Source organism: Lissotriton vulgaris, chromosome 4_1 (assembly GCF_964263255.1).
Source record: "Lissotriton vulgaris chromosome 4_1, aLisVul1.2, whole genome shotgun sequence".
NCBI lineage: Eukaryota > Metazoa > Chordata > Amphibia > Caudata > Salamandridae > Lissotriton > Lissotriton vulgaris.
The window spans coordinates 181,045,370-181,072,812 of record NC_141691.1 but is presented as its reverse complement, the minus strand read 5'-3'; positions in this window follow the sequence as shown (position 1 = coordinate 181,072,812).

Sequence of the window (27,443 nt, the reverse complement as noted above, 5' to 3'; positions counted from 1 at the left end):
AAATGAGGAGCAGAGTGTAAGTACAAAAGCGGGTGCTGTGTTGTGAAAATAAAGCAGAGATATTGAAATTGAGTTGAGCGAGCCATGCAGTGGCCATTATTCGCTTAGTATCCCATCAGCAGTGGCGGTGTTCCTGAAAAAAAAATGCAATGTAATAGTTATTAAAGAGCTGTGTGGGATGGTAGTGTGATTAAAGCATGGCGCCCGTGTTATTAATATGAAAGCGGAGCGAGAACCAGCTGAAGCAGCGCATGTCATGCCTGCTGTAAGAGGAACTCATCAATGAAAATAATGCTTACAAACCAAAAGATCATTATGGGATAATCTATAATCACGGGCAAGCTGTGCATCTAATGACACATCTGGATCTATGCAGACAGAAGCAACAGATCAACCGCCATAACCTTCCAAATCACCATAGTGCAGCTTCATGGGCTTTCAACACGCAGCTCGGCATTCTATTTTTGGTAAGTTGCTAGGTTTCCTGTAAGGGTCGTTACCATAAAAGGAAAGGGATAGAATGATGAGTGGTGGCACCGTAAACAGATGAATCAGCAGTTTGCATCATATCATTGGAAAACAAACAGTGTTACATTTCATAATTTTTCAAAGAGCTCTCATTTGGAGGTCCCGATCAAAATCACAAATAATTTTAGTTATGACTCAACATTTTTATTTTGTAACCTGTCAGAATTTTTGTTTCAACCTTTCCATTTAACCAGTCAGATTTTTTGTTTCAACCGGGCCATTGAAGTGGGAAATTAACTTCCGATATACTGTCTGAGGCAGTGCAGTGAAACATAGAATGTTGCGCTCTAGTGTAATCTAAAGAAATCTCTACGGCAGTCTCTTTTTGAGGATGCAAGCCTCCCGTGCTGTGCCAATAAAAAGCCAAATAGCAGGAATTCCTCAAAAGTGTCTTAACTGATCCGTGTAGTGGCGACCAGCGCTCAATGGCAAAAGGGGTTACAAAACGGCAGTTGTAGAGTCATGGGCACAGCCCCTGGCCGCACCATGCTTGTTGGAAGAGCTAATTAGCTGTTGGATTGACCGTCACCTGCCCATCTGTGAGCAAACAAACACAGGGTAGTTTCCATTCTGGCTGTGGACTCCCTTCCTGGAGTTGTGCCATGTCTATACACCGAAAAGAAAGGAAGGAAAGGACAGGTAGCTTGAGCAGAGCATGCGCCGGAGAAAGGTTGCGATGGTTCAGAAGGAAGTGACGCAAAACTCCATAACTCTTGCCATATGGCCTATCGACATGATAGAAGCTAGGTTCTATAGAAGGGTTAATCCGTAGCACAGATGAAAAAGTCACATGACAAGGTCGTTCTATGCTCTGGGTTAGTGCCCCGTACTTTCTACATTTTGGGAAGAGCTAGATTAAGGCTGTCGAAACAAACTGATGCCATTTGCCCATGCTGTACAAACGAAGAACAGTGGTAGTCTCATAATGAAAAAATATTTGCAATGCAATAGATCTCGCATTTATATGGCATTCGGCTGCTTTGAAAGTGAAAGCGGGCATGGCCTGCTAAATGTAAGCAAAGCACGTCCTTGCGCCTAATGTAGGAGAAACTTAATAAAGAAAATAGTACACATTTCGTGTAACAACCAAGTAAAGGTGCCAGTAACAATGGAAGGTTACAATTGACCCCACAGCCATACTAAGGAGAGACTAACAAGCCTATTTAGAAATCAGAAAACCGCATTTTCAAAGGACAAAGACACAAGTCAATGACAAATATGGGTGGGGGAGTGGGTGGCTGTCTCTCCCAAACTGAACTACCACAGATCATCCCCAGAGCAGCGCTTGCGCGCTGTCTCAGGCTAGACCTAAACAGGTTATTTGTATGAACACATAGACACCAAAACAACAAAATTCCAACGTAGGGAACCACAGCTATGAAATTTTAAGGATTAAAAGTAAAACTAACACTTAGAAGCAATAAGAGCTCAAAGGGTTAAAAAAGATTGAGCTGGATTGGGACAAAATCAAGAGCTCTTTACACTAACTTCCAGAAGTGTTTCTTGATGCTAGAATGTGGTTCACAGCACCAGCCAAGGGTTCAGAAGCTCTGGTTTGCCTTTTGAGACCTAGGACTACAACTCCCACAATTCACCTGGTCAACTTATTAAGCACTTTATAAAAGTTGCTCCAAACATCTGGACCTTCTACCAGAAATTCCTTTTGTCCATTCAAAGTGTCCAAACACCAATCCAAGGGCCTAGAAGCTCTGAGATGGTCCTTGAGACATTGGAACTACCTTTCCCATAATGCACCTGGCCAAATCCTCAAAAGTCCAGCGGACGCACTTAAGGATGGGGGCTTCCTGGTGGAGATGATACAGGTGGGCTTTGCTAACCTGTAGCTTTCAGGGAGTCCACTCCTTAATCCTTGTGAAGTCAGGCAAAGTCCTTGAGGCTATAGCACCAGATTGTGCAGCGCGGTGCAGTCTTTCAAAGTACAGTACTTTGGGTGCAGATCAGGGTTCCAGGGTTCTTCCTTGTTGTTTCAGACAGCATATCTGAGTTACCGTGCAGATCTCCCATATTTATTCAGCACTCCTGGGGGTCAAGCAGGGGTAACCCCAGCCAAAGGGATTCAGGGTGCCACCCTCGGGTATGACTACTTCCTCTAAAGTGTGGAATATTCTTGTCCCAGAAAGCGCCAGAAGAATCCAGAGAGTCCGCCTCCCCCCTTTCAGATCCGAGGCCACCGAAGTCATCTGCGGCGTACCACAAGGATCTTCACTCAGCACAACCCTCTTTAACATCTACATGAGCCCCCTCGCAGCCATCGCACGCCAACACAACCTCAACATCATCTCCTACGCCGACGACACCCAACTGATCCTCTTCCTCATCAATGACCCCGTCACCGCCACAGCCAGCCTACATGAAGGGATGAAAGACATCGCCGACTGGATGACGAACAGCCGCCTGAAACTGAACTCAGACAAGATGGAAGTCCTCATCCTGGGATCATCACCCTCGGCCTGGGACGACTCCTGGTGGCGCCCTGCCCTGGGCACCGCTCCCAAGCCAACGGACCATGCACGCAACCTGGGCTTCATCCTGGACTCCTCCCTCTCGATAACTAGACAAGTCAACGCCGTTTCCTCATCATGCTTCAATACCCTGCTCATGCTCCGCAAGATCTTCAGATGGATCCCCACAGAAACCAGGAAGACCGTTACCCCGGCACTCGTCACCAGCCGACTGGACTACGGGAACACCCTCTACGCCGGAACCACAGCCAAACTTAAAAAAAGACTCCAACGCATCCAGAACGCCTCTGCACGACTCATCCTGGACATCCCCCGACAAAGCCACATCACCGGACACCTGAGAGACCTGCACTGGCTCCCCGTCAGCAAGAGAATCACGTTCAGACTCCTCACCCACCCACACAAGGCTCTCCATGACCTGGGCCCCAAGTATCTCAACGACCGCAAGACCTTCTACACGCCCACCCGCCAGCTACGATCGACCAGCCACGCCCTCGCCACCATACCACGCATCCGCAGAGCCACCGCCGGAGGAAGATCCTTCTCCTACCTGGCAGCCAAGACTTGGAACTCCCTCCCCACCCACCTTCGGCGAACCCAAGACCATCTCTCCTTCAGGAAGCAGCTCAAGACCTGGCTGTTCGAGAAGTAACATACCCCTCTCCCCAGCGCCTTGAGACCCTCCCGGGTGAGTAGCACGCTTTACAAATGTCCTGATTGATTGATTGATAGATGTGGCTAAGACAACCCACTGGCATGGATAAGATTCCCTAACACTCCCCTTTCAGCACCTTCCCTAATTTAATTACTGAGGCTCCTGTCTGATTGGGGGTACATGGTGTGGGTATGAGACTGTGTCCTGTCCAAACTGTAATTCCCTCTTTGAAGACCAGTTTGGCCCCTTGAACACCTTCCTGCCTTGTGCTATGCAGCTTGCATTTCTCCTTCCACATGAAATCATTTGTCTCTAAGCAGACCACTTCACTCCTTGTTTAGGCATCTTGGCTCAGCCTGGCAGAGGCTGGCCAATCAGAGAAAGGCTGATGGAAGGCTACATTTTGGCTCACAGAAAATAATGTTTTTAATGTATTTTCTGTAATAGTTATAACAAATCTAACAATGGCACATATGTTAGATTCATCATACCTACTCTTTTAAGTCCTTGACTTATATTTTTGGCTCCTTTCCATCATTAGTTATACTTTATTAAAGTATTCCCATGTTAGCCTATGCAGCCAATGCATTGCAATAGGGAAAAACAAAGTTAGCGTTTTTTCTGTCACCAGGCCATATAACACATCTTTTAGAATTTCCCTGCTTATAGTTATAAGGCACCATGGGCCAGATGTAGGTGGCCATTTACCGACCGGTAAATGGTAATTCCTGATGTAGGTGCCCAATTTGACCGATTCTGTAAATTTACCGAATCAGTAAATTTACCGAATCATTAAGATACCGAATCGGTATTTTTACCGATTCGGTAAATTGGAGATGTAGGTGGGACTCTCCTGAGTCCCACAGGCCTTACCAAATCGGTATTTTACCACCCAATCCAATTGGGTGGTAAAATACCGAATCCAGGTGTGCATGCACAGGTGTGCATGCACACCTGTGCCATGTGACAGACAGACATGCCCTTAGGGCATGTATGTGTGCCACATGTCACACGTGCCTGAATTCGGGGTGCTAGAGGGTGTCAAAGTGACACCCACTGCACCCTTGCAAAAATCGGTATTTACCGAATCGATAAATACCGATTCGGTAATGACCATTGATTCCTATGGGCTTCAATGCCCATAGGAATCAATGGGCATAACCAATTCAGTATTTACAGAATCGGTAAATGCCGAATCTTAGCGATTCGGTATTTACCGATTCTGAATTACCTACATTTCCCCCCCTCTAATTTACTACTTCTTAAATACCGAATCGGTATGATTCGGTATTTAAGAAGTGGTAAATTAGAATTACCTACATCGGGCCCTATATCACTGGGGCACCTAGGGGATACCTTATGGGTGTTATGTTCCATATAGGTACCCCAATATAGGCTCAGGTAGTCACATAGCCATTCACTTTTATTCTCCCCTACCATTACACTACATAACAGTTCTAAGTACTGACCTTTTACAAAGATACTGTAATGTCCAAAGATGACATGGGATTTTCTCCGGAAAGCTTAAGCCTCATTCATTATGCATGAGGATTCTTGGAATCACAGCAGGACAGCAGGCCTACCATCTCCTGCATAATAACTATGTATAAAGGTCATTCATTCTGTCATCCTAGTCCAACATGACACAGCAAGGTACCACTTTGCGTATATATACACTATATCTTGCTGAGGTAGTCAGAGGAAAAAAGGACTTCCATGCTGACACACTGCCGTGAGGTGCTGGGACTCCTACATACAGACACTTCAGCTCGCAGTGGTCTGGCATCCCTTGCGGGGTGTCCATCACAAGGCCAAGATGGGATCCAACAGTCTCTCACTCCAGGTTGTGGGGCTGACTTTATCCTAGAGGGATTCTTGGCTTTACACCCACATACATGATGGGTACTCTTAGGTATATATAGTTAGGGTTGCATCATAGGAGTACGCATTTTATTGTCATGTATTCTATATACTTTCCTGTATTCATTATTGTAGCACAATGCTAGAAATCTACCATTCTTTACACTGTTAGTGCTTATAATCATTTATATCTGTTACTGTCTAGTGGTTGTTTCGGCACATCTATTTTACACCAGAATGAGGCTGGTTCAATAAATGCTTATGAAAAAACATCCCCACCGTTTATTCAATGTATCTCTCTGAGACGAAGTAGCATGAGTGACTGAGCAAAAGCAGTACACTGTTTCCATGATCCTGAAAGATCAGGGTTGTCATGTTCGAAAGTTGCCAAGAACTATTCTCTCTTTGGTAAGAGGAGTTTCTAACATACCCGGTAAGTTTGTCTAGAATCAGTCTAACACCAATCCTATAGTGTATGTTGTCTAAATGCACACATCCTATATAGGTTTATAGGAACTACATGGCGCCGCCAACGTTGGTTTGGTACTTATTTAATGGGCAAATCTGAGTAATTCTGTTGTGCTGTTTTCAGTGACCCCTACTCACATTTCCCAGAGACGTCTGGAGAGGGAAGGGAACTATCCGCTACAGCTGAGTAGGCATATTCTATTGATTGGCTGTAGGTTTATCAAGCTTGAAGGACAAATTGTTCCAATTGTGCAAAAAACCTCATCTCAGTTTCCTTGAAACTCTTCCTTGAGAAACATTTATTAACAATGGCTGACAAGAACTCCGCTGGGCGAGCACAGCCTGCTGTAATCAGGAAAGAAGAAGAGGAAGGTGAAATTAACATTTCAGAAAATTCCAGAACTGCCCTTACTCAAAAGGTAACAGACTGCATAGTCACAGCTAGGGGTGGTACAGTAACCTTTGTGATTGAGATTCAAGAGTCTTATAGAGCTGAGGTATTCTATTCATGGGTTAAATTCCCACCAGCAGATGCACATTCAAATATATTTCATTCTTACACTGAAGATGAAACACCAAATGTATACCGCTCACCTACTTTGAGCACAAAAACTGGTTTGAAGGTGCCCTCCCCACCCAACATCCAAAGTAAGACTATCCCCGCATGGAAGAGATGGGCCACTTGGCTGGTCCTTGCGGCTTACTCACCACATCCAGACATTGACACAATGCCAGTAGCAGACCTACGTCCACTTCAAAAAGAAATAATAAAACTTTGCAGAAATTTGACACCATTTCCGATGCGAACTCTCACACTTCAGCCAACAAGAGCTACACACATGAGTCAAATTCAGAGTTCTGCAACTAAAATCACTCCACAAACATTATACGCAGTTATGGGTAAAATGCCCACTAAACATGAGGAAATGCCATTCTGGATAGCTCAGAAAATAACATTGCTAGAGGCAGTATTTCCACACACAAGCCCACAAGAAAAACACAGAATGTTGACAATCTGCTAGCCAACGGAGATAGCTCCCCAGATAGAGGATTGTACCTCTTGGGGTACAGCTTTTGCTGCCATATATACCAGAACCCATCGTATCCCATAATTAGCAGTAATACCGGACATATTAAGACAAATACAAACTGAGTATGGGGCAGAACATGATCTGAACTTAGGGATGGAATTATTAGGTAATTTTGCCCAGGTATCAGCTATATAATATTAGCAAATATAAAAGAGGAGGCAGCAGCAGTGGCAATATGCCAACGTCTGAGGGATTTCAGTCCTTTACAACAGGAACGTGAATTACCTAAACTTAATGCTGACCCCTATGCTGAATTAGGTAGAGATAGTTTGGGAGCTACAACAACAAAACCTCAACTCATGGGTGGTCCTGAAAAGGATAATACCAAGCAAGCACCTGATTCTTCCAAGAAGAAATGGGATAATAACAATAAAAACCAAAAGATTAGAGAAAATAGATCTCTATCTACGAGTGGGTCTCCTCAACAGAGGTCCTCCGAAAGGAGATATAACCTTAGGAATAGAGATAACATTAAAGTACCTGACAAGTTTCAGGATACTGATACACAGTCCTCTCATTCCTTTCAGGGTTCACCAAGAAACTCTGAGAGAGAAGGAAGGTTAGAACACAGGCAAGAAGAAAGTAGCAGGTCTGGGGGATGGGCTCTGACGATGCTAGATAGGGCAGCAGAAGTAACAATAGCTTGCCAGAACCAGATGAAATTTCTGGTGACAGCGGAGTTGAATGAGCACATCACGGTGGAAACACCCGATTGGAGGGTAAGTTTCCCACATAGGTTACATGAGATAACACTCCAAATGGAAGGGGACAAACCCAGAAGAGTTAAAGGTCTCTTTTGGGAGAACTTAACTTTTCTCTATGACATCCTTTTAGCTGAGAAAAGATTGGCAGGCTGAAATTGTTTTGGATTGCCCAAAGGATGAAACAGTAATTTTACCAGCTTTTTCGACCCCGTTCCAATTTACTTAAAACACACATACGCGCAGGAGTGGGCGGTCACCTTGCTCCGTCCCTATACCGGAACCATTTTGGGTGGGATGCAGAGTCAACACACCATGAAATCACAGTAAAATTTACTCCAACTCCACAGAGACAGTCTTCAATCTTAGGAGATCTTAAATCAACTTGAATACCAAGGTGTTATAGAAACATGCATCTCTCCAATGAATAATCCTTTGTTTCCCGTAATGAAACCCGATAATTCATATTGTCTAGTTTTAGACTACAGACATCTGAACAAATGCACAAAAACATTTGCAGTACAGACTGCACACAGTGCCGCATTTATGAATAATATTGTGCGGAAAAAATACAAAACAACACTAGATATCTTGAATGTAAATAAGTAAGTAACTTTTATTGTTTAGGTTAATTAAAACCATTACAAAGAATACATTAAAAACAATCTCCACAAGTAGAATTAAAAGAGAAAATGTAAAAGCAAGAAATTTTAGTTAAAAAGTAACATTACTAAAATCAATTAACGTGAATGGCATATTGTTCATAGCAGCTGGTCACAGCCCAATTTCCTCTTTAGCTCACTGTCTGGCATGGTAGTTTCCGTTCTGCTAGTATCAGAAATTTCACCAGCTTCCCATTTAGCGGTGGAAGACCAGGATCAAAACAAGCAAGGACTGCTTGTCTGCGTGAGCGCATACTTAGTTCGTTAAAGGCTGTTTTTAACAGGGCTGCTCTCTCCTCGTTCAGCCTTGAGCAAGTGCATAGTAAATGTTCCAAGTCTTCCACTCCTATTCCGCACAGCCGGCATCCAGTCCCATAGTTCGTTCCCAGCCACGGAATGGCTGGTTCCCAGCCATTGATGGAATGGCAGGTAGGATCCCTAGCCCATCTTTTAAAAAGGCTTCTTTTGTTTTCCAGCCATATCCCAGACCAAAATATGCTTGGAGCCCCAAGCACAGAGTCATCCAGGCATGACGCCTGTGAGAAAAGGTGGCTTTGTCCTCCACATGAGAGTGTCTTTTTAGGCTCTTGTTCACTGCATGCTTAAATTGCGCATGCAATAGAGGAATCTCCCATAGCTCTTTTAGACCTGTGATACTCAGAGACTCCTCTAAGTATTTTTTGCCGGTGTTCCAGAGGAGCTGGTCAGGTATTGCCAGAGCTGTTGGTTCTAGGAGTATTCCGGTGAATTCTTCATTTTGTGCCAACACTTTATATATAACCCACTACGTGCAAGCATTTGGCTTGTCAGACCAAATTCTAAGCGAATCTGAGCTTGTGAGGTAAAGGATGGCAGATGGAAGAGAAGTCTGTAGGCCTTTGATATAGTTATATCTAGAAGTTTTGCATCAGTACTTCTTAGGGCCTCACTACCATACGTGATTGATGACTCTATTTTAATTTTTGCCACTCGAAGCAGTGGCAATAGAGTCTCACCACTCAAGTTGGACTTTAGCTGTTTCAGTGTCTTGGTTATTAGCATCCCTTTACTCTTGATGGCTTCTAATTGATTTTGGTAGCGGCCACCTTGATCAACTATGATCCCAAGGTATTTATATTCTGAGCAGTTAGAAATTACTTTTGTGCCAAGGGACCAAGTATGCAACATTTTGTTCCTAGTTATGGACAACACTTTGGTTTTGTTGATGTTGACTTCTAATAGATTATCGTCGGCGTACTCATGGAGCGTGTTAATCAGATTTTGAAGGCCCCCTTTTGTGTGGCTGACCAAGACCACGTCATCAGCATAAGATATGCTGGACAATGCTTTTCCCCCTAACCGGGGGGCGTGGGAATTGCATAGCTTGAATATATTTTTCTGCCAAAATAAAGCACCTCAAAGTAGGCATTTAACAGCATTCACTACGCTAAGTTCCCAGGATCAATTTTCTCGAATACCCCAAGGGTAAAAGAATAGCCCCGGGTTGTTCAGCGCTAGGGTAAGAGATGTGCTTCAGAATTTGTATGAAGAGCCATTTTCCTATGCAGATGATATTTATCTAATGGATGATTATTTAAAAGATCACTTGGCCAGAGTGAGCAACATTATTTTGAGGTGCACCCCTGAGGGCTACAAATTTAAATTAAAAAAATCAAAAAAAGCCCACCTCAATGTCCTATTTTTTGGATAAAAGTTATCAAGTGAAGGAAAAAGCCTGGCAGCTAACTTTTTAGAAAGGTTTGTGCTGCTCCAACCTTCTAAATCACTGAAAAACTTACAATTGATACTGGTATTTTTAAATTTTGGCAGAACATACATTTTACATTACACAGAAAGACTAAAAACCTTCCCACGACTTAATACAACCTGATTTCTAAGTTAGAAAATGCACACAGGAACACACAGATATCCTTTGTTCCCTGCAAGCCGACATGATAGCTTCAAAACAGTTGTTGACACGTGTAAACGTACGCAATCTACTTATCCGCATTATAGCCAGTCAATCTGGGTACACTAACCTAACCATCAATGAAGGAGAAAAGGTACCCATAGCATACAAATCATATTTGTACACAAATGCTGAAATGAGCTTTGATTCTGCAGAAAAAATACTGACAGCAGTACAGACCGCTGTAGTAAGAGAAAGAACACTGGCTCAGGGGAAACAAATAAGTGTTGTAACTCCAGTACCAGCCTTAGAGGTTGCTACAAAGGCTAGCATTCTTAATGCTGAAGCCTTACATCCGAGATGGATACAATGGGCTAATTCTTTCACTGCAACAGATGTAGAATACAGATATGACCTAATACTAATAACACAAGAATTTCTGCAATACGAACAAGAATATCCTCTCCCTAATTAAATAATACATCTAGATCAATATGAATACATTATTTATACTGATGGATCAGCTTAGCCGGCCGTAGGAAGTAAACAGCAATACAGTGCCAATTGTGTGATTGTAAAGGGTCGTATGCAGGATGGCAAGTTGCATCCCAGTGATATGAAGACACAGTCTCTAGGAGACTGCACAGCACAGCTGGCAGAACTAAAAGCACTATTATTGCCACTTATAAATATGGATCGGGAATTCCCCACACTGATTGTGTTCGATTATTTTTATTATGTCCAGTAATACAACAATATCTTCACTACTGGGGTCAAAATGGTTTTAAAGACTGAAAAGGTGGCACAATTAAGCATAAAATGCTATGGAAACAGGTAGCTGAATTGAAAAACGAACTACTAAGAGCTCAAGTGATTCACACGCCGAGTCATTAACTTGATGGCATTCACAAGGAAAGAGATTTGCCTCCATGGATCTGATCAAACCACACTATGTGGCCAATACTGAATATTAGGCCCCGTGGGCTCCGGGGTAGCTGACACTCTCCTCCCGCTATCATACAGGAAGTTTAGACAGAAAGACTCATAACATTTGAAGAGTCACCAATACAAAATGATGAAATTTCCAACAATGAAATGGAACTCGTTCCTCTTGAAACAGAAATTCGAAGCACAAATGAAAGACACATTTTAATTTTACCTAACACCGATGTCTACATCAATATGCCTCGAAAAGAGACACCTGCCGGTTCTACACAACCTGCGAAGCTACCAAAGATTGATCAAACTGCATCTGGCTACTTTATCAATTTTCATACCTTATCGCTTGATCCCAGGGAACCTGACACAATGTCATCTACAGTTTCCCTTAAGCAACAAATTCATTAATTTTACACTTTACTGAAAATTACTTTATGGATTGGCCTAGTGTCTGTTTTTTGCTTATTCATAAATGGAAAATATCTTTGCAGTATCACATGTGAAATTGGTCCTGAAACCTCATACATCATCCCATCATGAACAAAGAGACTTGTTTTCTGTGAACTCTGCAGCTGTTCCAATTTCTGATGGTATAGTTTGGGACAAAGTTGATTATTATGTATTTGGCCACACTGAACTTTTGAAGATTCCACATTAATTTAAGATTTATCTAAAAGAGATCATTACCTCCAGTACATTTTTTGATGATTGGCATTTTGAAACTGTGAATAATATGTTGACTGATTTAGAACAATTTGCTGCATTTTCAAACAACGAAATGTTAGAGGACAAATCTGACTTTGATAGCATGTACTACTGTTACCATCATTATGGTCATCACCTTTTACACAAATCTAGTATCCCACGAATGTATTCACATACCACCAATGGGAACATTGCTGACACCACCAAAAGGTAGTTCAAAAACATTTGCACATAAATTCTCATATTTTTCAGGGTTTAACACTTCTGACCCTACCTAATATTACTATAAGGTTGCAACTAAACCTGCACAGAAAAATATGCTAACTAACACCAAACAGATATATTCTGCATCCTTTATTTCCCTACTGTCTGAACAGGGTTTCGACTTATGGAAGGACAGTATAGACCCAAAATCAGTCTGGGGTTCTAAAGAATGGCAAGTTCAAGGAAAAGAAGCACTATTTAGAGTGTGCCTCATTCCACAACAGATAACATTTATGAATGAAACTGTGCAACAGACTTCCTGTCTTGGACTAACCAAAAACAAGGATTTGAACATACCTCATTTTCCTATACCCTCACACAACAATGTTACATCACGTGGAGGGGATACAATAGATGACATCATGCAGTACAATACATCAGACCCCAATTGGAAGGGATGGTTAGTTTGACCCAGAGACATGAACAGATGTCAATCAAGATTACACAGCAATCTTGGTGGTAGTGTTTCTCAAGGAGAGAAAACGTCCGCACCTTCTGTTAATGACTATTTTCACTGAGTAAGTTGTACGTGAAGTATCAAAAAGAGGTGCACTGAGAACCTGGTAAGACACCCACCACCAGGGGTGTGAAACAAAGCAACTTAATGCTAGTATCAAAAATCCGAAAGAAACCAAGTTACACAAGCACCCTCTAAGAATCAAATATCCAGGGAATTTCCATAGAGCATTAGTTTTTTCAAGGTTTTTTCACCAATGTCAACCAAGAGTTCATTTGGAATTAAAGAGCTTCAAAGTATGGATCCAAAACAGTTGTTTTACTTCAAAATCTTTATTTTAAACACATTAAAAGTTTTCCAGCTTTGCACTATTTTTAGATGTCAATCAAGATTCAGGGGTACGACCGAAGGGTTTAGTATTCATAGGCCAGACCCACGTTATGTGCAAAAATGAACATCCGTGGGTAGTGACATCATATAGAGTTGGCTAAAAACCTTGACAGTGTCCCAGGTGAAACAAGACTTATCCTTACTCTCGGATTAGGTGGATCTATGGTATTTTTTGTTAGGTTCCCGAAAGCCACGTCAGAAACATTTCTATTACGCTGTCTTCAATGAGATCTGGAAAATCTCGCAACAAGAAGCTCCGGAGAGACTTTGTGAAATAGATAAAAATGTACCTAGAAAAGGCGTTAGCTGTAGTTGACAATGGTATGACTACATTAACATTCAGGATTTATTGCCTGGGCAGCATTGTATCTTCTTCTATAGATATACTAGTACAGGACTTGTCCATACTACAACAGGGACAATCTCAACTTCGTTCTCAATATGTTATTGAGCTGGACGCTGAAATCATTGGGCGCTGGTTATATGTATTGGCGATTTATCAACAGTATGTCACTATTTTGTCCATATAATCCAACTGAAAAACAGATAACGATGGCACAAAGGGGAGCAAAATATACAATGCTGCGTACTAAAAAACTGGACAAGTTACCTTTTACTGTGGCAGAGTCACCATGGTTAATCCATGGCCATATAACATGACCAGTCACTACTTTCCAGTTTCTGTATTGCCTAGAACAACATCGGGAAGGCAGATATTAGGCGATGGGTAGGCAATTTATCAAGGAATCTTGGGAATTGCCCTATAGATTTTGATGTAGGAATAGGGACAAGGATTGTTCCTTAGCGGTACCAACTCCGAGAATTAGTTAAGAGGATCTCTCATATGCTAGGATATCATGTTTCATGGGGCCTGTAATGGTTCGGCTGCTAACTAATCCTGTCACTTGAAAGGTTCCCCAGCTGCCGTCATTAATCTGGTGTTCAAGTTGCTTTTGAATGGGAGTTACTTGATGATGAAGGATCAAGGTTGTTGTGGGACGCTCCCAGGCATCGTATATCTTGTCACTGTAAGCTCCAGGGTTACTTGCTGTATGCAAGTATTGTTTCCAGCGACCCATACAGTCAGGTAGGCGCCTTTATGGCCTTTATTGAATGTTTCCTCTATATGGTTTGATACTCTGAGCCGAATGAAAGCCATGGTCCTACAGCAAACCGTGCCCTTCACCTCCACCTGAGAAACTTATGATCACCAGGTTGCTAGGTCCTCAGCGGAGATACAGGCACTAGTACAAACAAACTGCCTTTTTAATTTCAAAGACATTTTACAACATATGTTTAACATGTCTGATATGACGGGTATTATCCACCTATTTAAGACCATAGGTTCTGAACTGTAAAGCACCTTTTAGACAATCCTCAGGGTTGTTCCCAACTTTATCTACTCTGTATATAACACTCAGGCCTTGAATGACACTCATACATCACCAGCAGCGGCTGTGGTGAATACGGGGGACTACCTGTGCTCGAGTGACCTGATTGGCGAGGTGTTGCAGGGACCATACTATGCGATTGTAGGCAACAGTAATGTTGCATCTCCCAGCGAGGACACATAAGCATTTGGCACATCGTGTGCTGGGAAAATTCAGCCTTTTTCTAAACAAACAAAATTTAGAATTCTAAACAAGTAACACTTTTGCTAAACTGCATGGCTTTCAGTCTCTCATTGTTCGGACTATATATACAAATTTATTTAGCACAGACTTCTATCGCATGAACTATTTCTCCTTTTTTAGTATTATTTAGAAATTTTACATTTTTAAGTAGCATTTTTAATGGACCTATTAATAGTTGCGCAGCACGTTTATCTGTAGGTAGAATTTTTAGTATGTCTTCCAGTCGGATGAGAAGTGGGTGTTATTTTCCATATAGGTACCCCAATATAGGCACAGGTAGTCACCTAACCATTCACCTATATTCTCCCTTACCATTACACTGCATAACGGTTCTTAGTACTGACCTTTAACCTAGTTTCGGTAATGTCCAAAGATGTCATGGGGTTTTCTCCAAAAAGCTTAAGCCTCATTCATTATGCATGAGGATTCTTAGAATCACATCAGGACTGCAGGCCTACCATCTCCTGCATTAGAACTATGTACAAGGTTAATTCTTTCTGGCATCCTAGTCCCACATGACACAGCAAGGCATATCCCCATGGGGTACCACTTTGGAAACATATGCAATGTATCTTGCTGAGGTAGTCAGAGGAGAAAAGGACTTCCATGCTGACACACTGACGTGAGACGCGGAGACTCCTGCATGCAGACACTCCAGCCAGCAGTGGTCTGACATCCCTTGCAGGGTGTCCATCTGGCGACCAAGACAGGGTTGCACAGACTCTTATGCCAGGTAATGGGGTTGACTTTATTCCTAGAAGGATTCTTGGCTTTACACCCACATATGTGTAAGGTACACTTAGGTACATCTAGTTAGGGTCCATCATAGGAGTATGCATTTTCTTATCATGTATTCTAGATACTTGCCTGTATTCATTGTGTTAGCACGATGGTAGAAATCCACCATCCTTTTACTCTGGTAGTGGTTATAATTATTTATTTCTGTTATTGTATAGTGGTTGTTTCAGCACATCTATTTAACACTAGAATGACGCTGGATCAATAAATGTTCACTAAAAAATGTTCCCACTTTTTATTCTATGTATCTCTCTAAGACGAAATGAGCACGAGTGATTGAGCGAAAAGTAGTACACTGTTTCCACGATCCTGAGGGATCAGGGCTGTCATATTCGATAGTTGCCAAGAACTACTCTATCCTTGGTAAGAAGGGTTTCTATTGGCACTGTGAGCTTGCTGGTGTACGGCTTACTAACACCAATCCAATAGTGTATGTTGTCTAAACGTGCAGATCCTTTATAAGTTAATAGGACCTACACTACAGGGGTGGAAGTACCTTTAATTCCAAAGTCGAATTTGCAAATGATTCTACTTTAAAAGCAGCCTGCTAAAACAACAGCAGGCACCACTTAAGCACATTAAATCTACTGGGCCTCTAGACCTACACGCCCTTCCACATACTAGGGACTTACAGGTAGGTTGTCAGTACCAATTGTAATTATAGCTATATACGATGCACTTTTAATCAGAGCACAGGCCCTAGGTCTGGGTAGCGAAGCCCAGGGTACAATCTTAGTCAGAAAACCACCACTTAGTAGTCAAAATGGTGGCAAGAAGTGAGAGAACACTGCAAACAGGTCCTGATTTCTCACATCTACACCTGTCCTACTTCCCTGACTTAAATAGGGTTTCCTTAATTCCTAGTTTAGAATAGAGCTAAATAGATTTCTTTTGGCAACCTCATGTATAGGGAGAAGTGTCAAAACCTAATCACCAGACTTTGTTTCTCATTCTCTGTAGTGTGGCTACGTAATTCCTCATTTGCTTTCCCTGATTGAGGATACATTTTGCACAAAGTTTTAGTGCTCCATTAGTGATTCTATCTTTTTATACTATGTTTCTTTGACTCCATTTATATAAGCTTGACTTTGAATTTGTAATAAATCCATAATTAATCTCATCTTCAGACTCAGAGTTTTATTGTGTGTCCAAATGATTAACACTGTAATTGTTAAATTGTAATTGATCCTGACTCCATTTATTTCTCAGGCACCTACGAAATATCCATTGCAGGGATTCGGGAAGAGGGGCTCAAATTGGATGTGTTATCATTTTGCTTGGCGCAATCTATTGGCCCTGCCAATGCTTGCTCTTGAAAGGCTCCTGGTTTGGTTGACTTTGGTTATATGTGGCTCGCCTCTCCCATCCTCAGGGCCCATATGTCTGAACAGCACCATGGCAATATCACTTTCATTACCTGAGCCTGCTCTTAGACTTAGACATAGCGGACCTTATATTATATGCATTGTATTACTAGATATAACTGCAAATAATATATGTATTGCTCGTCCTTGTATTGTTCCATTTCACTACATTGCCAAAAGGCCAAACGTCTAACTCAACTTTACTCCCAACATTATTTGTATGTGTGGCATCCAGAGCATTTCTCTTCAAAATAATAAACACCTATGCATCTATTTATATATGTAATTTAAAAATAGGTGTCTGCTTAGTTCATATGCATTTCTTATGAATGTTTTATATTCTGTACATTATCTTGTTTGTCCCAAAAGACGATTAACAGACCAAATTGCAGGAAATCAGTCCTCTGTGGCAAAAAGCCATCCTACACATGCAATAGAAGAACACCAAAAAACGGTATGTAGTAAATGTCACATTTTGCATCATAAAAGGAACCAGTTCAGAACAGCAGCATAGGCCAAGTAAACAAACACGGCCGTGTATCAGAACAAAGGTTTGATGCAGGCCCCTGTAACCGTGTCCAATTTACTATCACAGTTACTTCAAGAGTCACAGCCGCCAGGGAACCGGTTTCAATGAAAAATTGTCATTATTGGAGCATACTGTGAACGGAGGAGCTTGGCCAGCATGTCGCAAGCAAATACAATCATTTGGTATAGCACACCTGTTTCCAAATACGGAGCGATCACTTCTAGCCATGAAATAAATAGTCTGAATATTTATTAACAGCACTGACTTCTTAGCCGCAGCATCAGTTGGAAAATATCTTGAAAGTTTTTGATCAGCTACTTTAGCTTACAGGTTTCATAGCGCCTCCTTGTTTTTTTTTTCTGCAATTTTCATACAGGGTTTTATTGTTTTTCGACCTGAATTAGGGACAGTCTGTGAGGTATACGAATTTAGGTCCTAAAACCATAAAGTTTGAGGTTACTTTGATTTCATGGTTTGTTAGGCCCTGGCATTTCTTGGCGTGATTAACCCTGACTGTTTGCCTCTACCTCCTCTATTTTTAGTACTGTGATGGATATAGTGTTGCCAATTTAGATGTTTTGGACACTTTGCCACTGCTAAACAGTGTCAAAGTCCACGTGCGCCCTGTGTACAGAGTAATGGTAATTGGTTGTCCATGATTGGTATTGTTGCCTTACTAAGTCAAGTCTCTAGTAAAGTGCACTATGTGTGCCAGGGCTGGTAATGCAAATGCTACCAGTGGGCCCACAACACTATTTGTGCCACCCGCACAGGAAGCCTTAAAAAGGGAACTCAGGCCTGCCATTACAGGCCCTGTGCGCAGTTTGTGAAACTGCCATGTTGTTCTGTCAAGTGCACTCACTTGCCAGAACTTACCCTTCCCTTTCTGTGCACCTAAGACAACCCTATTGTAGGTCTAGGGTCCCACCTGGACAGGGTCTAGTGCATGTAAAAGGTAAGACATGTACTAAGGTGTGTGTCATGTCCTGACAGTGAAATAATCTCCAGTTAGTGTTTCACTGTTGAAAGGGCATCTTGCCCATAGGATAAAATTGCAAGGCTGTGTAATAGGTTTTCCAGCCTATCATCCCAAAGGCTTAAGATGGAAAGGTGAAGTTTAGTATGCCCGAACTCACCCTGCAATAACACATCATTTTATGAAGATGGTTTTTGCATTATGTGTTTGCAAGCCACTCTTTCAGAAGTGGCTGGGTTTTTGTGCTTTGAACATTTCTATGCGTCTCTGTCTGGTTGTGTACTGACTGGCTGGATTTGAAAGCAATAGGATCTGGGGAATGTCTTGACCCAGGGGAGGAGGTGAGACAGCACAGGCTGACCTGCATCTGGAGTGTAGGGGGAGGAGAAGCCTCTAGAGGTGAAGAGGCCTGGGCTGGTGCTAAAAAACAATTGTCCTATTTCCTGCTAATGGAGTGATGGAGAACCCAGACCCCCACTAATCAAAGGAAGAATGTGTCACTTGTAGGGAGGCACCCAGAACTGGTTTGAGCAGGGGTCAGTGCCCCCTGTAACACAAAGACCTCAAAGCCATTGAGGGATATAACTATGTGATCTGAAGCCCCTGAACTTTGGAGAATGGCTTGATCAAGTGTGAACAAGCCTGGAGCTACTTTGTAGTCAAGAAGACCTTTACCAAGGAAGAAATAACTGAAGAGACTGATAGATAGGACTGTTCTTGTTGTGTGATCTGGGGCCAGCCTGCAGTTTGCTGTTTCAACCAAGGAAAGGCTAAAGGGATTTTGCTGTGTGCTTTGTCCCCTTGCTTGAAGGACGTTGCTGTGTGCTGTGTCCTGAAGTAACTGTCCCCAAGGGCCTGAGTCGAGCTGGCTCCCTGTTGGAAAACACAGGAACACAATTGTTTCCAGAGAAGACTCTCAGAGACTCTGTGTGCGTGCGCTCTGTCTAGTCTGAGACCTTCGTAAGTTGTGCCCTGTGATCTTGGGCACGTGGCGTTCCAAACAAGACTCAGCAATGCAGTATGCATGTGCTTGGCGCAGCCTGAGTCCTTCAAAGGGATCGTCCTGTGAACGTGTGCACCGGGAAGCCATGTAAGTCTCAGCAATGCAGTGTGCGTGAGCTTGGTGCAGCCTGAGACTTTTGTGCGGATTGGTCCGTGATCATGCCCACTAGAAGGGCAAGTGTGTCTCAGCTATGCTGTGTGTGTGTGCTGTTTGCAGCCTGAGACCCTGCAAGAGATGCCCTGTGATCGGGGCACCCGAAGATCAAGCGTGTCTCAAGCGACGCTGTGTGCATGTGCTCTCTACAGTCTGAGACCTGCGCAAGTTGTGCCCTGTGATCGAGGGCGCCAGAAGATAAAGTGTGTCTTCGCAACGCGGAGTGCATGTGCTTTCTACCACTGGAGAACTGTGCAAGTTGTGCCCTATGATTGTGGGAACCAGAAGATCAAGTGTGTCTCGGCAACACTGTGTGCGCGTGTCGTGTGCAGCCTGAGACCCTCGTGAGGGGTTGTATGGTTATCGTGCACCCGGAGTCTCGTGAGTCTCATTGAGTGCGGGTGTAGTGTGCAGCCTGGGATGTTCCCATTGCATGGACATTCAGAGAGATTGCATTGGAGGCCCAAGTCACTGGACGAGGAGAGGAGATTGAGTTTGCACCCCCAGGTAACGTGTGTTGACTTTTGGGGCGGGGCATGGGCTCAGCGGGAGACAATCTCAGCCTCTTTCTCTGTCCTGCTGCGCGAGCTGTTGCCTTGACTCGGATCGCGGCCCGTGAGCCAAGGGAGTGGCAACACCAGGGCCGGAGTGCGAAGCTGCATTTACTGAGTTATATCTTACCTGTGGGGGGTCAACTGTGGCTGGAGGCTAACCGCAAGCCAGCACGAATGGCTGAGCGACTGCCGGAGGCACTGTGAACGGTGCCGGAGTAAATTACGTACTACATAATGAACTACCTGTTTGTTGTATTGCCCATTGCGTTAGGTTTGCATAACAAACTGCCTGATAGGTGTGTTACGTATTGCACTATGTTTGCATAACAAACTGCCTGATAGATGTGTTACGCCTTGTCTCAGTCCTGCATCACAAACTGCCGGATTCTCGTATTACACTTTGCATTAGTGTTGCATGAGAACTGCCTGATATAAGTGTTCCGCATTGCATTAGTTTCGAATAACGAACTGCCTGATAACTGTATTACACGTTGCATTGCTTTCTCCTAACAGAGTATCTGAAGGGGACCGTACGCATTCCATTACGAGGACATACCAGTTCACAACGTTCTCGCATTACGCACTGCATTACAGTAACATAACACATCGCCAGACAGCAGTATTACGATCTTCATTACTCTTATGTTGAAAAATACCTGATTGTTGCATATAAACTGCATATTACGACATTAGGAGTACAAAGGATTGTTTAGTTTAGCTCAATACTAATTGGCCAGGAGGAGCTTCACCCCGACGCATATGTTGGTTTAGTATTGTGTAGTCACATTGTATATCTTTTTATAAACATATACTTGTTTTTCTATTAAACCCGTGTGGAGTCTATTTGTGGCATCATCAATGGGTTGCTGTGAGCGTAATTGCAAATACTTCACACATTGGCCTTGAAGATAAGCCTCGCTGCTCGTGCCAAGCTACCAAGTGGGTGGAGCGGGCGCTATCTCTAGAGGCGACCTGTCTTTCCCTAACATTGGGGACTCGTGGGACCCTTTATCACCTACGGTACTTACCTCAGCCAATCAGGGATCTGAGGATTCTAACATGGTTCAACTGTTAACAATGTATATTTTCTGTTTATTTCTCTTCGAAATGTAATACGTTTGCATGTGTTTGTGCTCGTGAACATGTGTACATTTGTGTGTGACTTTGTGTGTGCGCACACACACCTGTCTTTCTGTGAATGTGTTTGAGAGGCTGCGTACACACAACATGGACAGTATGGCGGGTTTTCTATCTATCAGCCTGGTTCTCTCTGAAATGCATCATCGTCATTAGTTGCAGCCTCTAATTTATTTACCAGTAAGTGGGTGTTTATAATCTCCCATGAGATACTCTTCATTGTGGACATATTCATGTGAGGGAACACACAACAATCTTGCATTTACTTTTGAATCCCCTGTGTTGCACTTGGTGCCTGCATAAACACTATGGAGGTGCCCTGTCTATCCATTATAGGTTCTGGTGATTCCCTGTATTTTCGAGTAAAGTTAGATACTATTTTTCGTTCACAATAGGGTTCCTTACAATAAAGTACATGCAAATAAATTACACAGTTGTTAGTTTAGTCGTTATCAAAGGAGTATGTGAAATTTGCAATAAATTGAAAGGATTTGACAATGCAGGTCACCAACACATTTATTGAAATATAATACACAATGAACATGTTTAAGGCAAATAACAATTGAGCCGAGAGATGTTGTGAGAAAGTTCATTCAGCGGGTTGAGTGGTAATCAGCAGTCAATAGCCCTCAGCTGTATCAATGGAGCCTTGACCTCTGGTGTCATGGGGCTTCTCTGCTGTGGATCCTTAAACTTGGGGCTCTTTACAGTTTGGTGGAACAGGCCCACTGCCACACATTGGCGATGCTCCCACCCTGAAAAACTCTGCATTCCCTTGCCCCATTTAGACCAGGCTTGGTGGGCTCTACACATCTGTTATCTTTTACACATCTGTTAGAAACTTGGTTGTAGGTTGGCTGTGGTATGAGCCCTAGTCAAGCAGCAACCACAATCCTCGTCATGTTTAATTTAGAGGCAATGTGTAAAGTATTTGTGCAATGTTTCAAAGAGTAAAACAGTGTAAAACACCACACAAAAACATTTCAAACTGGGTTCGAAAAATAGAACTTAATTTAAAAAATAAAACAAGACCAAAACAGCGAACATCCAATAAATGGAACTTGAGATAATAATTTGTTATGAATAAACTGTAAAATAGCGCTTAGAAGCAATATGCGCCTAATTGGGGTATCTGGTCATGCTGGACCTGGACAAAGTCAAAAGTTTAGGCTGACCACGATGAAACATCTTTGACGTCCACGCAACCAGGATCAAGGTACTTTTGTTCAGTGGGCCCAACTGGGTCTCTGTATCTGATCCTGTTTGTGTGGATGTCAAAGAAGATGCAAGACACAGCCGCAGCGATGCGTAGGTGTTGAACCTTGCAAACACGGTGATGAGCTGGTCATAGCCCACACAACAGCATCAATGGGTCAGCTCTGATGAGTGTAGGGGCTGCAAGGCCGGGTTCTCATCGAAGCTCACATAGATGGAAAAGCAAAGACATCTAGTAGAGCATTGTGCAGTGCTGGTTCTGAAGGTGATGTGTCTGGCTGGTTTATTCAGCAGAGGTGATGCACCAGTTCAGGTAACACAAAAGGGGGCGATGTGCCTCTTCTGATCCATGCAATGGTGCCAATGTTCCAGTTTGATAGAGGATGTATGGGTTTCGATGGTGCAAGCATCTTCAGACACACTTCCAAGGGTCCATGACTGGAGTGGCACCACTAAGCAGGGCACGCTCGCGGATGGCAGAGTCCAGGTGCAGAGGCAGAAGAGTTTGAAAGGTTTTATGTCCCTGAGACTTCAGATCCGTAGGAAAACCAGCAAGACCTTGGAGGCACTCTGGGTTTAAGTGCTGCAGGGCCAAACCTTCTCACCCAGGCAGGGGAACAGCAGCGCAGGGCATCGCAGCAATACAGGAGTCCAGCAAAGCAGCAGTACAGCAGTACAACAGAGTAGTAGTCCTTAAGCAGCACAATAGTTCTTTATCCTGGCAGAGTCTTCAAGGTCTAGATGTGTACTGAAGTGGTGGTGTCAGAGGTTCAGTACTTATACCCAGCTGTGCCTTTGAGGTGGGGAACTTCAGTGCTCCGAGATGTTCTCTTCCTGCCCTGGTTACAGACTCACTACATGGTGGTATGCAGCCTTTTGTGTGGTTACAGGACGCAGCCTGTTCAGGTGTAAGTGTGAGGCTTTGCCCATGTCCACCCAGGTACCCTTCCAGGATGACCCTTCAAGTCACACCTAAGCTCCCATTGTGGGTGGCTGTTCGGGGGAAATACACAAAGCCCAGCTGTCACTTTTCTCAGACGTGTAACAGAGGCAGACAGCAGTCATCTAGGGGCACATTTATGACAGGATTTGCATCACTCTTGCACCAGGCAACGTTGTTAAACGTGACACAGATCAAAAATGAGATTTATGAAGCCATGCATGGTGGCCCTCAGTGGCTTCATAAATCTGGATTACTGCAGTATCAATCACGGTGTTGAATTACTCTGCCCCAGGAAGACTTTCCATGAGCATTGAATCAACCTTCCCCGTAAAGACTATTTACTTCTCTGCAATGTGGATTGCACTTATATTTGTTACTACCTTCATTTTCTACCTCTGTTTGGCTAAGTGTATTAAACCCCGTCACGTCGTCCTTCAGGTGCTATGATAGGTGATGTAAGTTATACATAAGATGACATGTATTCTTTACACACCAATAAATGTAAGCAGGAATGTATTTTGAAGTCCTGATGATGATCTTGCATTCACCATGGATCGAAATGTCATCAACCTTAAACACTCTTGCCCTATAAATTTGTGTATGAGACTTCTGGGTGTAGTAGTATTCTCCTTGATGTAAATAAGTGATCCCAATTGTGGATGCAACTGATGGTCATTTAACGTCTCATGCCTTTTTGTTTTCATGTTTTTAACACCTGTTGAGGATTACCTGAGTGAGGTTAATCTTCCAATCATATATATGTTTGATTAAAGGTGTACCATACATCCATTTCGTATTACTCCTGGACATTTTTCTTGTCTTTAGAGCATTGTTATCTATTCATTGACTGTAGGGACCTCTTTTCCTGAAAAAACGTTCTGAAAGTGACATTTTCAAAATCACAATTTAAAATCCGACTTCACTATAATTTGTGATTTGTGAAAGTCTATCTCTTCATACTTGGGAATTACACTTTAAAATGTAACAAGGTAATCTCAATGTCATATACGTATAAAAATGGGAGGTATAGGCCTGCCGAGAGGTTTATCTGGACAGGTTGAAATGTCAATGTAAATGTAAACATCATACACAGACTCTGCAATGGCAGGCCTGATCCATGGTTAGAAAGCTACTTAAGTGGGTGGCATAGTAAGTGCTGTAGGCCCACTAGTAGCATTTAATTTACAGGCAATAGGCACATGCAGTGTACTTAATAGGTTCTTATAAGTAAATTAAATATGCAAATTGGGGATGAGACAATATTACCTTGTTTAGGGGCTAGAGCACGAGCACAAGCTGTGGCACTTGTTTGTAATGGTAAAGTGCAGGTCTAACAGCATCCATTCTCTGAAGGACTGTAAAGTCATAATGACAGATCCCTGACATATTTTTTAGGGCTGAGAAAACATCACTATGTTTCCCTTTCTTGGACACCAAGTGAGCCATGGCAGTCCCATGCATAATAGTTACATTATGTGTATTTGTAAAGATAACTATCACCTGCAATCAATCAGGGGGTTAAAAGCACGCAACTCACCTGTGAGTGTCTCTAGGTGCTGGGGTGGGGGTGGAGTCGGGGGAGCTCCAGTTCAGCTGAAGATCCAGGTCTTGATGCTCTTCCAGAAGGTGTATTTTATGTTGACTGGGAGCTCGTTCCAGACTTTGCCACAATGTAGGAGAAGGCTTTTCCAACCGCTCTGGTTCTGCGGATGCGCATGGTTTTTGCCAGGTTGAGGTTGGCGGAGCGAAGGTTCCTTTTGGGTACCTGGAAGGAGATTATTTCATTGAGGTGTTTAGTTCCAATGTTGTGGCGGGATTTATATGCGTGGGTGATTAGCTTGAAGGTTACTCTCTTCTCGACGGGGAGCCAGTGGAGGTGTTGAAGGTGTTGGGTCGTTGGGTGCTGAGGACGAGTCTGGCCTCAGTGTTCTGGATGATCTGGAGTTTGTGTAGCAGGGGTTTGTTTATTCCAGGGTAGCATGAATTTCTGTAGTCCAGTCTGCTTGTTATGAGTTAGACCGTGGGTGACAGTCTTTTTGGCTTTGGGGGGGGTGCATTTGAAGATCTTGTGCCGGATGCGGAGGGTGTTGAAACAGGTGTAGGTGACGGCCTTTGATCAGTCTGGTTATGGTGAGGGAGGAGTCAAGTATGAGGCTGAGGTTCTGCAACGTCTTTCATTCCTTCATGGAAGATGAGTCTGGTGGTTTTGGTGTCTTTCTAAGTCCATGCTGTCTGACGATGGTGGCAAGGGGGGCCATGTAGATGTTAAGGAGCGTGACACTGAGCGGTGATCCTTGTGGTAGTCCGCAGTTGATCTCTGTGGGTTCAGAGAGGAAAGGCGGGAGTCTGATCCTTTGGGACCTGCTGGCGAGGAAAGAGCAGAGCCAGCCGAGGGCGGTTCCTGTATTCTGGCGTCATGGAGTCTGTCTGCGAGGGTGCGGTGTGAGTTTGTGTCGAAGGCGCGGAGAGGATATGTAGGATGAGGGCAGCGGTGTGACCTTGGTCAAGAAGTGTGCAGATGTCATCTGTGGTGCTGTGGTTGTGGCAGAATCCGAATTGGGAGGGTTTAAGGATGGAGTTCTCTTTGATGAAGTTTGTCAGCTGGACGTTGACGATCTTCTCGGTGACTGTGGCTGCGAAGGGAAGGAGAGAGATGGGTCAGTAGTTTTTGAGGTCTGACGGCTCTACAGAGGGTTTCTTTTGGAGGGGCTTGACTTCTGCACGTTCCCAGTTGTCTGGGAAAGTGCCGGATTCGAAGGAGGCATTGATGGTGCGTCATAGCTGGGGCGATGTGGCAGCAGCAGCTCTGTGGAAGATGTGCGGAAGGCAGGGGTCCATGTGGGATCCTGAGTGGGTGCTCTTCTTGATCGTGGTGGTATCTTCAGGGGTGACCGGGATCCAGTCAATGATGGTGGTCCGGCTGTCGTCGCTGGAGGGTAGCATAGTTTCAGGTGTCTGCTAAATGGCTTTGATTTTCAGGTGGTAGTAGGAGACGAGTTTCTTGCAGAGGTCTTGGGAGGAGGTGACGTCCGTGGCTTCACTGTGGGGCTTGGTGAATTGGTGGATGATGTTGAAGAGTTCCTTTGAGTTGCTGGAGCTGGTGAGGATTTTATTCTGGATGACGGTCTTCTTTGTGGATCTTATGCATTTGTGATAATCTGTAATGACGTTCTTGTCAGTGGTCAGGTGTTCTGTGGTTTTGCTGTTTTTCTGTCATTTTTCGAGACGTCTGCAGGAGCGTCTGGATTCTTGGAGGTCAGTGGTGAACCAGGTGACCTTCAGGGGGAGTTATCTGTCAGTGTTGTGGAGGGGTACGAGCTTGTCTGTGCAGTTGGTGATCCAGTGGTGTAAATCCTTGGCCGCAAAGTTGGTGTCAGTCGAGATAGGGAGGTCACAGCTGAGGGTGGAGTTGAGGTGCTCCTCTGTGACCTTGCTCCAGTTCCTTCACAGAGGGCGAGGAGTGGGTTTGAGCATGGTGGCAGTGTTGTAAGAGAAGTGTACGCAGTGGTGGTCTGTCCAGAGGGGCTGTATGGTGTGGCTGAAGCAGATGTTGTTCCTACCTGCGAAGATGGGGTCGAGGGTTTGTCCTGCCTTGTTGGTAGGGGTGGTGATGAGCTGTTTCAGTCTCATGTTGGCACGGTTGTCCAGGAGGGCGGTGGAGTTCGGGTCATTGAGGTGTCAATGTGGAAGTTAAGGTCTCCGATGAGTATGTAGTCCATGGAGGTGATGGTGTGGGGTGCGACGAGGTCAGTAATAGTAGTGGCAAACAAAGCACAGGGTCTGGGGGTCTGTAGGCGAGGGTGCCATGAAGAGTGGTTCTAGGGCTGGTCTGGATCTGGAAGTGAAGATATTTGATGGTGGCAGAGGAGTTGATTGTGGTGGAGGTAGAGAGTTAGAGGGAGCTCTTGTTTGTGATGGTGAGTTCTCCTCCTGTGTGGTTGCAGAGGTCATTCCTCTGGATCTTGCCGACATCGGGGATAGAGGAGGTATTGGTCCAGGTTTCTGTGAAGAAGGCGACGTCTGGTGAGAGGGTATCGAGGAGGTCC